The sequence below is a fragment of the Notechis scutatus genome, chromosome 5 (assembly GCF_049901735.1).
Source record: "Notechis scutatus isolate UNSWTSFEM ecotype Mainland chromosome 5, rNotScu1.2, whole genome shotgun sequence".
Taxonomy (NCBI): domain Eukaryota; kingdom Metazoa; phylum Chordata; class Lepidosauria; order Squamata; family Elapidae; genus Notechis; species Notechis scutatus.
This window is the reverse complement of record NC_142013.1, coordinates 34,701,381-34,716,979: the sequence shown is the minus strand read 5'-3', so window position 1 is coordinate 34,716,979 and position 15,599 is coordinate 34,701,381.

The window sequence follows — 15,599 nt, the reverse complement described above, 5'->3', positions numbered from 1 at the left end:
CCAAGAGAGATTCTAAACTCCTTCTGTATTAGACAGAATATATATTTATATATTTATTTATTATTCAAAACCAAACTCTACATTGAAAGATGAAGAGAACCATGATGTATCTCAGAGTTGACATATATTTATGAGTAAAAGCAACAGTACTTGAAAAGAAAGATATTCACACAGATTTTCCAGTAAATACTTTTATTATGGAGATTGAAAAAGGAAATAACATTTGCCTACGAGCGAAAACTGGTGGAACTACAAAATAGACAAAGGCGTAGAAAACAAAAAAGCTAAAGTGCTTTGGGACTTTGGAATTCAAACAGACAAACATCTACTACACAATGCCCAGGATTAACAATTGTCAATTAGAAAGAGAAAAAAAGTCTGGAGAGTGAATGTGGCAGTACCTGGAAGTAATAGATTTGAAGAGAAAGAACTGGAGAAAATCACAAAATAGAAAGACCTGCAAATAGAAATAGAATGACTGTGGCAAAAGAAAACAAAGGTAGCATCAATAGTAATAGATGTCTTGTATGCAATCCAAACCGACTGGAGCACCACTAGAACACCTCTGGCATTGCCAAAACAGCCATCAGTTAAATGTAAAAGGCAGATTTACCTGGAACAGCCTGTGACAATACCTTTAATTCCATCAAATAACAGCATCCCTATTCCAAAACCTTGGGAATGAGTCACTAAGTTGGTAAAAATGACAAATCCAGTCTAAACATCTGTCTGACTGTGTGACAAACCATAACAATAATAATTCCCAGTGAGGCACTACCCTGGTGTGATAGTGGGGCTTGTGTGCTCTGAGGAAGATGAAAGCTCTGCATTAGCAGAGAGATAGAATCAAGATCACGTGAAATATTAATACTATTTAATAACGACTTGGTAAGACCACACTTGGAATACTGCATCCAGTTTTGATCGCCATTATATAAAAATTGTGTTGACTCTCTAGAAAGAGTGCAGAGAAAGAGTGCAGAGAAGAGCAACAAAGATGATTATGGGAATGGAGGCCGAGACATATGAAGGATGTGGCAAGATTTGGATATGTCTACTTTAACGAAAAGGACTAGGGGTGACATGATAGCAGCGTCCCAATATCTAAGAGGCTGCCACAAAGAAAAGAGGGGGGCGGCACCTATTTTCCAAAGCACCTAAAAGCTGAACAAAAAGCAATGGATGGAAACTAACCAAGGAGAGAACCAACTTAGAACTAAGAAGAAATTTTCTGGCAGTTAAGAGCAATTAATCAGTAGAACAACTTGCTTCCACAAGGTGTGAGTGCTCCATCACTGGAGGTTTTTAAGAAGAGATTGGACAACCATTTGTCTGAAATGGTACAGAGTTTCCTGCATGAGCAGGGGATTGGACTAGAAGACCTCTAAGGTCCCTTCCAATTCTGTTATTGAATCATTTTCATAACTAAACATCTAGAACAGCACAAAAACAACAGAAAGGTTCCCTGCCTTGAAGCTTATTACAAAAAAAAGCTATTACTAGTATTGAAATATGTCAATACTGTAATATCAAATATAAGCAGCAGCTCACTGCAAGAAACAAGCCAACTAATATAAAGCACAGCTGCAGTTAAGTCCCCAAAGCTGTTAATCCTAAAGCTTGTTGGGAAAATTCTATTTTTTCCTTACCCACTAAGTGGAAAATAATACATAAAGTAATGCAACCCCATGTTTAACCCAACATATATCACATGTGGTGTGACACCCAAGAGCTTTTTCTAGCAATCCCATTCTAATACATTTGAGAAACAGAACTGACTTGGAACTCACTAGCAACTGAAATCCTCATAATCGCTCTTTATTTTCCACTTTTATTTTCTTCGATTTTTGAAAAATCAATTGCTGTTCAATTCCAAAGTGCCTCTGGGTAGCATTTATCAGAGCACATAACTACAATTCTTTCAATCTCACCCCCCCCCCCGCCAACAACGATGGTTTTACAGGTAGTCCTCAATTTGCAAACCACAGCTGAGCGCAAAATTTCTATTGCTAAGCAAGACAGTTGTTAATTGAGAAATGCCCCATTTTACAACCTTTTTGCCATGATTGTTAAGCAAATCACTATAGATCTAAAGAAATTCTTGCAGTCATCAAGCAAATCTTGCTTCTCCCCTCCCGCCTCCCCCCATTGAGTTTGCTGGTCAGAAGCTCCTTCAAAGATTTCAAGTGACAATACCAGGACTTTTGAGATGCTACAAACATTGTAAATCCAGGCCAGTTGCCAGGCACCTGAAGTTTGATTACGTTACTGTGGGCATGCTGTAACAGTCAGAAGTTATAGAACTTTGTATCTTTGAATATTCATAAAAGCACTGAATGGTCATTAAACAAATGATTGTAAATCAAGGCCTACCTGTGTTATTTGTGTTCCATCTTGCCTTTTAACATATTATTCTATAACCTGATTTGAACCTATGAAGAATGATAGGTGGTAGAGCAATGGAAGATATTGGGCATTTTTATTTTCTTCACTTTACTTTCATCTCTTTCTCACAATCCATAAGCATTTTGCATTAACTTTGGATTCTGAACTTTCTCTCCTTCACAATGTTAAATCTGTTTCTATATATAAACTATTGTTTGATCCTTATTAAAACCAGCATCCATAGATTAATGTTTGATGTATGAATGAAGTTTCCTTGACACCATGCTTAATGTTTAAGTCCCTGCTTTCTAAGGCTTTGCTAATAGAAGATGGCATCTCTTTGAAGATGCCTGATTAGTCCAAGAGATCACATGTATACAGAAGACTTCCTATTCTAAAGTCTCTCTTAAGATGAATAAAGTCAGCAAGTCAGCAACAGAAAGAATGTAAGGTGTCCCACTCAACATGTGCATATGACAAAAAAGTTGTTCTCAACTTATCATGTAATTGTGAATTGCTTGCAGTACACTGACTTTTATAATTATTCAGCAATTAGTAATTCAAATTCTCATTTCTGCATACTAGGATCTTAGCAGTCAAACTTATCACTGACAAATGCCAGTGGCTTCATTCCAATATACTACACTCTGTAGTCTTCAGTTCCTCTGTCCTTAACATTCATTTCCCAAGCAATTCAGTCTCTGATCCACCCACACACACTTACATAGTTCAGTACTCCACCATGCACAGACTGGCTAAAATATGTTTTATCTTTATTCATTAGAACTGTATATAACACTTATGGGGTTTTTTCCTCTTAGATCTGTCTAAAATGGTTTATTAATGCATTAGATGCTTTTTATCTTTTTTCTTGTCAGTGGTACTTCAAGGACTGATAAAAGCAGTGCAAAAGAAGAAGGGAGCAAGGGAGGTTACATATGTTGACAATTCCTCTAGGGTAGCCGATTATTATAAAATATATATATATATTTTAAAAAAGATAATTACCCAGGTCATCAACAGCATAGATAATAAATTCAGAGAGCAGGTCAACTATGAAAATCATGGTCAAACAGAGATATTGTGCGATTATGAAATATGTAATAAGCAAACAAATGAGTGGCAGCCTCTCAAGTTGAGAAGCAAAATGCAGTGTTCTTCAATCTATCACCTTTCTGACATGTTTACTTACATATTTCTTAGATTTAAATCCTTCCCTTCAAGAGTTTGAAGAGATTTGTATGGGATTATCTTTTATTTTACCTCCATTGAAAGCAGTTCTGAGTGACAGGTTAGGCATCTTAAGATGATTACATGAAGAAAGGAGAAAAGAAAATATACCTAGTACTCCATACATCTAACATAAAGAACAATGTTAATCTATTGAAATAAAGAACAAAAGAACAAGATTTTGCTGTAAAGTGTAGCACAGATTAAAGGCTATTAAAACCAACATCTTGGCTTATTAAGTTCCTCAAGCTCATCCTAAATATGGGTATCTTTGGGTATCTATGGGTATGTCATTGATGGTCAATCCACTGAGAACAAAAATACTCATATAAAATGACATTTAGGATGACCCTGAGGAACTTAATAAGCCAAGATGTATATCTTCTACAAGGGTATCTGCAGGAAGAGTAAGAAAATACAAGAGATAGAATGTTTCATCATAATCAAAGCCTCATTTTTTGGGGGGTGTGGGGGGGTATATACATGCCATAAAAGGGGAAGGTCTTCCAATGCTCTGCCACTACAATAGATACAACTTTTGCTTTTACTGACTTCAATTGTTGAAGAGATCAATATTCAAATATTTAATATACTAATATTAAAATATTTAAGTACATCTGCTCCTTTTTGATTTGATAGTGAAACAAGTATTAGATCATCAGAGCAATGTGGAACAAATGACAGTACTAACATAATTACTTACTGCTACTCCTAATATCAGTGATAATATAGGCCAGCTTTTAGAACTCCTTGCAAGTTAGCTTATATAATCATATTTATTCGATATATATTTAGTCTATTCAGATACAAGAATTATTTAATTTTATGAAATATGGGAAACAAGCATCTTTAATTAATAGAGGGCAGTCTTTCAGAGATTGGACACATATATTGTTGAAGGCTGCTTCTTGCAAGGAAACCTGCAAGATCTAGAAAATTACAGGTGAACCACAAGTAAAGCTGCCAGGAACTTAAATCAATCAAAGGACATTGGGCTCAATCCAAAGCCCACTGTTTTGTGCGTGCACACACACACACACACACACACACACACACACACATATAGATATATTTGCAAGCTTCAGAGATCTTCTGAACAGCGTAGCAACTAGACCAAATGATGAGTGTTCCTTTGAGTTGGGACAAGTGTAAAGTAAAATGTAAAGAAATAATTATAAGGATTTAAAATTAATTTAAAGCAATAAATCTATTAAGAGTTTGAACTACAAAATTCTAAAAGAGATCAGCATCATTTGGAATATTGTTTATTTTAAAATGCTTAATTAAACAAATTAAATATTTTTGTGGGACTATCTTTTTATCTTTTTAAGAAAGGAAATTGCATCTAAAACAAATTGCATACTTCTGGATAGATGGTTTTATTTTTCTATCTTTGCACCCAACTTTTAGTTTGTTTGTCCTTAACTCACTTGTTTTGACAATGTTTTTAGGTATCTTTGAAGCTAACTCCATAGTCTATCTGGAACTTCTAAATGGAAAAGAGATATTGCTGTTAGATATGGGCTAGACTGAAGAGGCAGGACAACGGTATAAGGAAAGGATTTCTTTATTTAGCTCTGAACAAAAGCCTGGTGTGCCTGCTGTTCTTTTTATAGGCTGCTGTCCACAATTTCAGCCACTGATGGCTGTTCATTGTCCCACCTGGAAAATGAACCAATGGGGGAAGTCTGACATTATTAACTTTTCCCCATTAAATATCTAACACCCCTCCCCTCCTGGAAGAAGCATTCATCCTATCAGCTCTCACTCACAGACATAATCACGTAAGTAGAAGGGACTCCTGTGAGTGCAACTGGACCTTCACAGTTCACCCCACCCCCCAGCAGAGGCAACCTGACTAGTTGGGTCTGTTGTCACTCCAGAGCCAGCCTCAGGATTTTTCAGGGGCGGAGCTGGCTCCGACGGAACAGAGGGCTCTGAATTTCTTTTCTGGATTTCCCCCCCTTCAGCTAAATTACCCTGCAGTGTACTTGAGTTTGAGACCCACCCTAGAGTGGGGAGGCTTGTGTTTTCAGTATTTGTAGTTGTTAGGGTTGGTCTTGCCGCTCTATGTTGTGGTTCTGTTTCTGAGGTTTTCTGGTTGTTCAGATTCCGTTCCAATCATCCCCGGAGTTGGTCTATGTGTCTGCTCCATATTTTCCCATCTTCTAGTTCTACTCTATAAGATCGGGGGCCTGTGAGTTGCACTACTTGTACAGGGACCCATGGGGGCCCCCCTGCATAGTTGTGAGCATAGACCGATTGACCTATGTTCAAATATCTGCATTTACTTGTTGAATCTGCGGGTGTGCTTGGATTGTATTGTGGGTGTAATCTATCTAGCTCTGATCTTAACTTCCACCCCATTAAAAGTTCTGCTGGACTTCTATGTGTGGCGGCCGAAGGTGTGATATGTTGTATCATTAAGAATTTGTCTATTTTCATTTGCCAATCCCCTGGTCCCATTTTTGCTCAGGTTTCCTTCGTGGACCTTACGGCTCTCTCTGCCTGCCCGTTATTCTGGGCATGTCCAGGTGCTGATAATGTGTGGCGGATTCCCTGTTCAGCTAGGAAACATTCAAAGTTGTTTGCTGTGAATTGGGGCCCATTATTCGATACCACAATGTCTGGTAACTCATGTGTGGCAAACAATTTCCTCAATACCTTAATCACAGCATCTGCTGTGGTGGTTTTCATGATCGTTACTTCCACCCACTTTGAATATGCATCAACAGTTATTAGAAATGTTTGCCCCTGCATTGGCCCTGCCAGGTCTATATGTATTCTAGACCAAGGTGCTTTTGGTGCTAGGGTTGGTGCTGAAGGGGGTGTGGGTCTAGATTCCTGAAAAGGCGTACAACCCACAACCCATTTTTCAATTTCCTTATCCATTCCCAGCCACCAAGTATAACTTCTGGCTAATGCTTTCATACTTACTATCCCTGGGTGGCCCTCATGCAACATTCTTAAGACTTGTTCTCTCAGTGCCTCAGGTATCACAACTCTATTCCCCCACAACAAACACCCTTTAATTACAGACAGTTCATTTTGCCAAATTTTAAATGGTTTAAAGTCACCTTCCAGCGCTTCTTCTGGCCATCCCCTCAACACCCAGTTTAAAATACGCGCCAGAGTTTTGTCTTTGGCTGAGTGTTTGGCTATCTCTGATGCTGTGAAAGGGCCAGTGGTGATGTCTTCAATGAGGAGTATGGATGTGGCTGGAGCTGGGTCTTCAACAGGTTCCGGAAGTGGGCAATGGCTGAGTGCATCTGCATGAGTTATGGTCTTGCCCGGTTGATGTATAAGGCGATAATTATATGCAGCTAAGAAAACAGTCCATCTTGTCATTCTAGGGAACAATATGTTTGGTGTTGGTTTGTTTCCTGCTATGATGCCTAGAGTGGTTTGTGGTCTGTGACTAGTTCAAATATCTTCCCATAAAGATATTCGTGAAAATGCTTAATGCCTGCTACTACAGCCAGTGCTTCCTTATCTAGCTGGCTGTAATTCCGTTCAGCTTTGGATATAGTTTTTGAGTAGAAAGCAATGGGTGCTTCTCTGCCATTCAGGAATTTATGGTGAGAACGGCCCCTACCCCAAAAGGAGATGCATCACATGTTAGTGAAAGAGGTAATGTTTCATTATATTGTACTAGAACACTGTTAGAAGTTAGGAGTCCTTTTATGGATTCAAGTGCAGTTGCTTCTCTGTGCCAAGTCCATTCTGCATTTTTATCAAGAAGTCTGTGAAGTGGTTCAGCAACTGTCGCTTTCTGTGGTAGAAAAATACTGTAAAAGTTTAAAAGTCCCAGGAAAGCTTGTTTTGTTTGTTGGAGTGTGAACTTCCTTTTATTTTATTATTGGTGGGGTATATACCTGTCTCATCAATTAAATATCCCAGAAATTCAACACTTGGTACTGCTATGTGACATTTCTCTTTTTTGAGTTTAAGGCCAGCTTCTTGAAATCTGCTCAAGACTAGCCTTAGTCTTTGTTTAAGTTGTTTTTTTGTTCTCTGCTGTCACGAGGACATCATCAAAATAAGGTACCATCCCCACAATGCCCTGTTGTAGGCGTTCCATTAAGCTTTGAAATAGTTCAGGGGGTACGCTGACCCCAAATTGCAGTCTTTTGCATTTGAAAGCACCCCTGTGTGTTACAATGGTCTGAGCTTCTGCTGTTTCTTCATCCACAGGTAACTGCTGATAGGCTTGAGCCAAGTCTAATCCGGCAAAAATTTTCCCCTTTCCTATTGAATGCAATAGATGTTGTACAACTGGCACTGGGTATGTGCTCTGTTGCAATGCAGTATTAAGTGAAATTTTATAATTAGCACAGATTCTGATTGACCCATCTGGCTTAACCGGAGTGACTATAGGGGCCTCCCACTTAGCGTGATCAACTGGCTCTAGTACTCCCTGGGCTATGAGTTTATCTAATTGTTCATCCACTTTGGGTCTCAAGGAGAAAGGGACTCACCTTGGTTTTATTCTGACAGGGGGAACTTTTGGATCAACTTTTGAGGGAAATAGGGGTCCCCTTATACTTGCCTAGGGTTCCATCGAACACATCCTTGAATTCAGTCTGCAGGTTCTCTCTCATTTGATTGTGCTCCTCTGCTTGCGTGGTGTGGATGGTCACCTCCACTCCTATGGCTCTAAACCATTCTATTCTGAGGAGGCTTGGTACTTCTTTGTCCACGATGGTTAAAGGCAATTCACCGGTGACGTTTCTGAATTTTACTGGAATAATTCCTCTTCCTAGCATGGGAATTCTGTTCCCTTGGAATTTTTTTAGTATTAAATGTTATGGTTTTAGTAGTTGTTTTTGAGTGATGCCAGGGATTGTTTCTTTTATAGTTGTCCAGGACACCATAGATATGTAGGATCTGGAGTCAATTTCCATATCACAAGGTTTTTTTCCTATTATTACTGTGATGTTGAATTTCTTTGATTTATGGTGATCAGAATGCCCCAATATTGTGTGTTCATAGTCTCTGTCCTTCTCCATTCTATTCTCTTCCCTCCTGTAATTTGAATGAGGAGGTCTCTGGAATCCCCTTTGTTGTGGGCCACGTGGATGATTAGGGAACCCTGCTTGTCTCTGACTGGGGTATGCTGGCAGATTTGCTTTGCATGCTTCAGCAATATGCCCCCTTCTCTCACATCGGTGGTAGATTATATCCCTGAATTTGCAAACCGCCCGGGGGTGGTTCCCTTTACAGCCTGCACACCATAGGGGTCTCTGGCTCATCCCTTGGGGCCCTGATCTTCTATCAGGCTTCACTCTATGTATTTCTTCCTCCTCTTCTTCAGAGAGTTCTCCAATCTCCCCCGTCCCTGATATTTGCTGGTCGTCCCCCATGCTGAGTGAACACTCTCGGATTTCTCAATTTTAGCTGCTGGTTTTTCCGAGATTTCTGCTGCTCTGGCTTCCTCTATTACTTCTTTTAAAGAGATGCTCTTTTTAGTTATCAGCTTCCTTTGCAATCTCAGGTCCCTCATTCCAACAACAATTTTATCTCTTAAAGTTATTTCCACATTTTCAAACTCACAGCCTGCAGCAATATCTCGTAGGTTTGTAAGGTAATCATTTATGGTCTCACCTGGTTTCTGTTCTCTGTGGTAAAAGTCAAGTTGGTGAGCCAGTGACGATGCAGCGGGAGCATAATGTTCTTCTAACATATTCTGTAATTCTTTCCATTCCATTGTTTCCACATCTTTGGGAGCAGCTAGGGTTCTAGCCATTTTGTAGAGGCGATTTCCACAATATCCCAGGAATAGAGCTCTCTTCCTCTGTTCTATTGTATCCTGCAGTGAATTTGCTTCTAAAAACATTTGAAATTGTCCCATGTACGCCACCCAGTCATGCTTTTTTGGATCAAAAGGTTCTGGTTGAGCGTGGGTGGACATTCTGATGATCAGCACGGTGATAGCAGCGTTCTGTTGTTAGAATTTTCCGTCTTCGCCTCGTTTCCTTTGTTCTCTTCTAGAATCCCATCCTCGTTGCCAGTGTTTGATATGGGCTAGATTGAAGAGGCAGGACAATGGTAGAAGGAAAGGATTTCTTAATTTAGCTCTGAACAAAAGACTGCCGCCCGGTGTGCCTGCTGTTCTTTTTACAGGCTGTTGTCCACAATTTCAGCCACTGATGGCTGTTCATTGTCCCGCCTGGAAAATGAACCAATGGGGGAAGTCTGACAACACTGACTTTTCCCCATTAAATATCTAACAATTGCTGCATGTCATCCACATTATTTCTAGATGAGCCCTTAAGTTCACTCAACTTCCACTGTATTTAATATAATTATTAAACTCCCTCTGTGAAGGAGATGGATACTTCTTAAATATGATAAATAAATACATAAATATTCATAGGTAAATGAATGTAAATTCACAATCACGAAAGATTAAAACACTGTATATCTTTTTACTTTCAGCCGAAATAATTCAAAATTTGCATCTCTGAATAAAATTCATTTAATAAAAATCTGATAACTCTGATTAAACAATGTATTATATAATATCTGATAAATATTAATTCCTACACTTCAAATGAACTCTAAACATTATTAATCTCAAATCTGGAAATAATAATGTTGTTTGTTGATAAATCATGAACAATTAAAATGCTTTAACCACATCATATGGATTGTATAATTTTGATCTCCACAAATCTATCTCTGCTTGTTCTAATGTTATGTGGCAACAAGAAGAAAAATGTCAGCCCTTTGATTAAATGAATGGATATTATATGAATACTTTGATTGTTTTGATTTATTATGTGCCATCAAGTCCCAATAATGTATTCTTGAATACACAGGCCTCCCTTATAAACCAGGAAAATATAACTATTTCTAAATTTCATCAAGCATTAACTTAGGCATTAACTTTAGCACATTGTAATGCTTTGGAAGGCTGATATTAAAAAGTTCCATATGAGCTGAGACTATGCACCTGTGGATAAGGGGCCATTGAAACCACAGCTCATGTCCTGTTATATTGCCTGCTCTATCAGGACTCATGACCTCATAACACCTTACAACATTTCATTACACCTAAAAGTACTAGCAAATTTATGCCCAAAAATCCAGATATAAATTTGCCTGAGTAGCAACGTGCCCTAGCAAAGCAGATACTAAAAAGGAGTGGTTGTTTGCCAGTCTATCCTTCCTGAGACACAGCATATTGATAAAGATGGAGACAACCACCTTATGCTAACCACATAGCCTCTGAAAAGTAAGGACAAGAAAAACTCTATTTTTTATGGCAACAGTTCATTGGCCCTAATGAGCTTCCACATTAGTGACTGCTGATTTAAAAAGACCTCCTGGAGATGCAAATAATTTGTGAGTCAATCCCCATACTGTTTAAATAGACAATTCAAATGGCAAATAATTAGTAATGCATCTGTATGAGCTCGGGTAGATGCTGACAGACATTCTCAGTCACATTGATTGCCATACACTAAATAAATAAATAAGTCACATTGATCTATCACATGATTTATGATACTATTGTATATAAAACTACTTCATACTAGGCCCCCATTAATTTTAATTGATCTTAGTCTTAAGTAGGTGGGCAATTGTCATTCTGTGTACACTAATCTGAGTCAGGTCTACTGAAAACAATTTACTTCTTATAAAAGGGGCTGCATAGAAGTGTGCAACACCGTAGAACAAATGGCTGCACTTGGAATTTGCAACATACAAGAAGACTCTGTCACATTAAAATCAGGTAATGATCTTGATGGTATCATTGATGGATTAAATTCATTCCACCCTCATTTAAAATCCCATCACTAAGGGAAAGAAAGGACCATTTTCAAGTGAATGGAACTAAACAATTCAAATATTGCTGGTGTGAATAATGATTGGTAACCATAACATCTACATGTATAACATGAATAATTGGTCTTCCTTGCCCCTTTCTCTACCATTTTGGCTGTATTACAAGTTCTTTCATTTCAGGTTCTTTTTTATAGTTATCTACCTACTCTATCCAAGCTGCATTCTTATAGTTCTTTGGGTTTTACCACAACTGCACTGTTTTTCTTCTTTGTTAGGTGTTGATTGATTAATTGCAGTCTCTCCATGGATGTATTGGTAGAGACATTTTTGTTTCAACTGAAATTGAATATTCTGCTGATTTGAGTTCATATCTGTGATCTTCTTGGCTGTAGCTATACTTTGCTGTGTTATTATTTCTAGGGCTTCTTTGATCCTCCTTGTTTCTAAGTAATATTTGTTGATCAGGTATTCTTTGATCTTCTTGTTTTTCAGCTTCTTTCTTTCAACTGTTCTACCTTGCTTGCATTTGATCTTAGCATGCTGATTGTATTTTTCAACTTGATCTTCCATTTTGGTAGTGCATTGTTTGGTGTTTTTTTTTCATTTGTTGAGTTTGCATGCAAGATATTCAATTATAATTGCAGCCTTGCTTTATATTAGTTGGTTTTTTCTTGCAGTGAACTGCTGCAGCTTATATTTGATATTACATTACTGGCATCATTTAATAATGCTAGCTGTTTCTTTGGAACAAGCTTCAATGTGGACAACTTTATTTTGTTGTTTCTATACTTGTTCTACGTGCTCAATTATTCTTTGTTTCAATTCCAAGTAAGGGGAAGTAGTGAGGCAGCAGCAATGTCTAGAAGGAAAAGTCAGGTACTGTAAGACCACCTACACAGGGATCAGGCAGCTTCTCTGCATAGATGGGAACTTTATGAAGCAGGGAGATGACAGTGCCTTCAATCTGAACTGAGCACAATGTGACCCCATTATCAACTCTCTACAGCAGGGCTGTCAAACTCATGGCCTGCACCCACACCCAGTTTAACAAAGGGAAAAAAGTCCCGACACATCAGGTGACACCACCATGATGACACGAGTTTGACACTCTTGCTCTACAATATGGTCTGGAATTTTTAAAGTCACCTTCTAGAACAGTGGTTGCCAACCGGTGGGTCACAACCTACTGGTGCGCCATGAGAAAATTTTGGTGGGCCGCAGAGAAATCTCACCCCAGAGCACCCCCTAAAGCAATTAATCCAGGCTGTGCAGAAACAAGGCTGTGCCTCCCACATGGCCCGTGGGAACCCTCCCCACCCACTCACTTGTTACCCGGCAACTTGCCTGCTAAATTGCTATTTTTCCTCCCCCCCCCAACCATAATCTATTCTGCTGTGCCAGGAGGTTTAGATTAGCTAGAAAGCAGGAAATGGTTGGATTTCTTGCTTTCTAGCTAGTCTTTTAGATCTTCAGCTCTGCTTTTAAGCACAGCCGAACCTCTCTTAGAACTGAAGGTTCTATTATTCAGTGCAGACTCATGCAAGCAAATTTGAGAGACTGAGCTAGAGATAGATAGATAGATCATTGAATGATTCTGTGAGCAACTTAATCTGCCTACCTCCTTTGCCTGATTTTGGGTAAAAGTTGCTCTTTTTATATAAAAAAATTCAATATTTACATACATGGTGTGTTGTGAGTTAATTTTGTGAGTTTGTTTGCTAGCAAATGTTATGAGTTTGCTTGCAAGCAAATTTTATGTGACAGACTGAGCTAGCCAATGGCAGATAAATAGATCTCTGAATGAATCTGTGATTCTGTGAGCAACTCAATCTGCCTGCCTGTTTTGCCTGATTTTGGGTAAAAGTTGCTTTTTTTATAAAAAATTCAATATTTATATAAATATTTATAATATTTACATACAAGCCATGCCCAGCCAGTCACATGACCACTAAGCCACACCCACAAATTAGGCCACACCCACAGAACCGGTTAGTGGTCCCTGGGATTTAAAATTACGAGTTTGGTGGTCCCTGAGGTCCAAAAAGTTGGCGACCCCTATTCTAGAACAAGGGTCTTTAAACTTGTCAAGTTTAAGATTGTGGACTTCAACTTCTAGATTTCCTGAGCTAACATGACTGGAGGAGGAATTCTGGGAGTTGAAGTCCACAAGTCTTAAAGCTTTCAAGTTTGAAGACCCCTGTTCTAGAAAGATGGAAGCAGCATGGGAGAGAAACAGCAAAGCTTGTGGTATGGAATTGCCTCCATATTGACAACATTGTAATAGCTTTTGACGGAGCTGTGAGGGATACAACCAGGGCTTTGGAGGGAAGGCAGCGATTGGCAATAAAGACTCAGTTTATGTACTGTCCATTAATTACATAAATCATGTGGAGATATACTAGCCGGCAGGTTGATGTTGAATTTAGAAAAATAAGAAATAAAAAATAAAACAAAAACATCAAAATGATTCTGTCTTTTGGCTCCATATAACCATCCATCACACAATCTGACAGTATTTGTACAAAATGTTATAAAAGCTCATCTGTCAGGAACGAAGAAGTGCGTAGACGGTTCAACGTCGTGCCCATCCCCACGGTCATGAGGCAGTCCTGGCTACGATGGTTCGGCCATGTGAGTCGCGCCAAGGAAGAATCCATCATCAAATCTGCGATGAAGGTGACTGTCAGAGGAGCGAGACCGCGTGGTAGACCTAAGCAACGCTGGATGGACACGATCAAGGCCGATTTAGAGATCGCGAAGGCAGACCCGACATACGTGGCAGACAGAGAGGCGTGGAAGCAGTACTCAAGGACATTAGCGGACCTCGCCAGAGCGCGAGACAAACGCTGAAGAAAAAGAAGAAGAAGTTATAAAAGCTCGTCTAATGAACTAAACATGTTGGTCCATCAGACAAAAAGACTACACAGCAAGAAAAAGGCAGTTGTTAATTCCATGCTTCTTTTCCTTTAAAAATATTGTTTAAAACACAACAACTGGAAAAAGGTATACACTGAAATCACTTCCTATTAAAATTAATTCTTGTGGCATGGGATGCTTTGTTGTTTTGGAAGATACTTAGCTAGTCATAAATGTTTGATTCAGAAAAAGAACAATTTTTGATGATAAGTAATTAGAAAACAGTTTTATTAATTTCCTTACTTTTAGGAATAAATTCAGATTTTCAGAAAGTCTTGTTAAATTACCTTGTAAAGTAATTAACAAGGAATTAAAGAACAATTACATTTAAATTAATATTATTTATAGCATATAATATATAGTGTGAAACTGGACTGGTGGAATAAATAGTTTTCACACTGAAGGAAATCAGATTCAGTCCATAGAATCTTTATTTATTTAATGAATCAAGTAACACAGTTAATGAATTATAAACAATGAAGTAGAAAATTCATGCAATGTTTATTATCCATGACTTATTTGTATAGTCCATCTTAGGAAGCTCAAGGCAGAATGCACAATTTTCCATTTTATCTCCACAACAAGCCTGGTCTTGTTATGTAGATATGATTTCAAGGATGAGACTACCTGACAGTCACCCAATAAGCTTCCATGAAGGTAGAGTTTCCTCATTATTAATCAAATGCTATTACCATCACAACTGATTCTCTTGATAGTAAACATATCCTGTGTGCACTTGAATAAAGATTGGCTAAGCTAATTAAACTTATGCAGTACATTTAGTAATGCTATCTGATCTGCTTTCTTGTCATCAGTATATAAGGTATTCAGTGATTTGCAATAGTGTGCATGAGCCAATCTGAACTTCTACATGAACAGCATTCTTCTGAGCATTGACAATATATATTATTTTTTCCATATACAAGTTTTTAACTTGGATTGATATGGCCCTTTCTTGCATCAAAGCATGAACTTGCAGTTATGCAAAGAGCCCTTTATAATGGGTATTTTGCTTCCATTTCAGTCCAGCTCTAGCAACTGTAGAAAGTTGTGCCAGAATGTTGATAAGATCAATTATTTAAACATAGAGCAGAATGTGCATGCTTTTGAAACAAATGTACTGTAGTTAGCTGACATCTGTGTCTGTATAACCATTAATTTACGGTGGTGGTTTCTGATCCAGAAAATAACAGACTTGTAGAAACTTGCCTGAAAAAGTGGTTCACCTTAGTTGAATAGTGGCAATAATGGATAACATTATTGATGGAACAACGGTT